Here is a 1881-nt window from a genome sequence, read left to right as displayed (position 1 = left end):
CCAGCTAACTAATAAGTAGCGACAGTATTTACCTGTTTTTTTTTCCCCTAATGGGTAAAAGGAGGGAAGCATTCATTTGTCACTGGTGGATGCCGCACCTGCCAACTGTTTCCAGGCCTCAGCAGCTGATGCTTACGTAATTACAGTTACTATCATTTTTTTTCTTAATGGTGGGGGGGGGGGTATTATTTGGTGTTTCTTCTGGTAAGTGGATGACACAGCTGATGACTACTTGATGGCCTAAGCAATAGACTTTTTCTTAATTTCTTAATCATTCTTCATTTGAGAAGAAGGAAAGGAGAACCAGGGAGGGCCAGGCGGCTATTTGGGGCGGAGGCATTTATTAGTCCAAAGTACTTGGCGACTAGTTGATGGGCTCCATGATTAACTGGAGTGATTGACTACTGCCCGGTCTTGTTTTTCATGACGGAAAGACAGATGCCTCTTTTGGAGCGGGGCGTTTACTTGTCAAAAAGGACTTTGTTGGATGTTTTCTCGTGAGATTTTGCGAAAGGTCCTGCTTCTCATATATTCCTGCACAATAGGGACAACCGAAACAGTGACAAATATTTTTCGCAAGCAGGAAGTTAGTCCCTGTGTGTGTGTGTGTGTGTGTGTGTGTGTGTGTGTGTGCGCGCGGGCGTAACATTAGCGTTCATGTGTGATGGCTTTCGGCTTGTACGTGCCAGCTGCCATGAAGCTAAAAATAAAGCTCATAAGAAAAGTGACCAGTGACCATATAAGCGATATATCTCGATATCAACTTGCGTTCACCCTGTCGTCGCCTTTGAGAATCAATTCGAACAATTTCTCCTCTCGCGTTACACAAAATATTGGATTTTAAAGAATGGATTTGGTGTTCATTCGTTAAGTCTCAATCTTATGGAGCAATTAGCATGGCTTCTCCATCTTTCCTTTTCATCTCTTCATGAGATGTTTCTATGTTATTAATTGATTATTTTAACTCTTTTTTTCTGCATAAAAATGACCTAAAGACATAAATATATAAACAAATAAAAAGAAAAAATAGTAATCAACAGACAACCAAAGGCACTTGTGATTACTGCTGGGATAGGCTTGAGCATTGCCCTCGTGAGGATGAAGCAATTCAGATAATAGCTGGATGGATGGATAAATCTATACATGGATCAAGAATTTTTTAAAATAGAAGCATGGATTTTTTTTTTTTTTTACATAAATAAGAATGCGTCAATGAAATACCATAGCCTGCAATATGTCCAGATGTGAATGTGAAAAGCAGCAAGAACAGTCAGCAGCATTATATGAAGCAAAAAAAGCCTTTTGTGTATCAATAAATAGACTACATTTTGCATATTAGCACGGATTAAATGATGAATAATACATGAATGGAATACTATGGCATTAAATCTATGTAGACATCGAAGTAAATCGCAGCAAGAGTAGTCAGCAGCATTGAAGGTGCCAAGAAAACTGCACATGGATCAATAAAGAGTCTATATTTGGATTGACAATGACACGTGCGTCAGAGACATCGAAACAATAGGGTGCCGTATTATACTGTGCATCCAATAAAAACGTCAGTAAAAATAGTCATAAATTGGCAACTGCTTTGCAGAAGACACACAAGAGCAGTCCATACGGTAGTTACATTGCACGTGGAAAAAAAGATGCAAAAGCTTGATTCTCTCTGCAACGGCGTGTCTGGACATTTGCGCGGAGTTTGGTTTTCAGGCATTTGGCACGACAATATTGCCTGAGGACCTCCTCCTAACTAAACATGAAGTCATAAATATCAGTGGCACAAGCTCACGCACTTAAACATGAAGTCACATCATGAGCGCAGCGCCTTATTTGGTCCCTCAGGATGCCGCCAGCACACCACACACACACACACACACA

Source organism: Hippocampus comes, unplaced genomic scaffold (genome assembly GCF_001891065.2).
Source record: "Hippocampus comes isolate QL1 unplaced genomic scaffold, H_comes_QL1_v1.1 scaffold105, whole genome shotgun sequence".
NCBI classification, from domain to species: domain Eukaryota; kingdom Metazoa; phylum Chordata; class Actinopteri; order Syngnathiformes; family Syngnathidae; genus Hippocampus; species Hippocampus comes.
Note: the sequence above shows the minus strand (reverse complement) of the source record.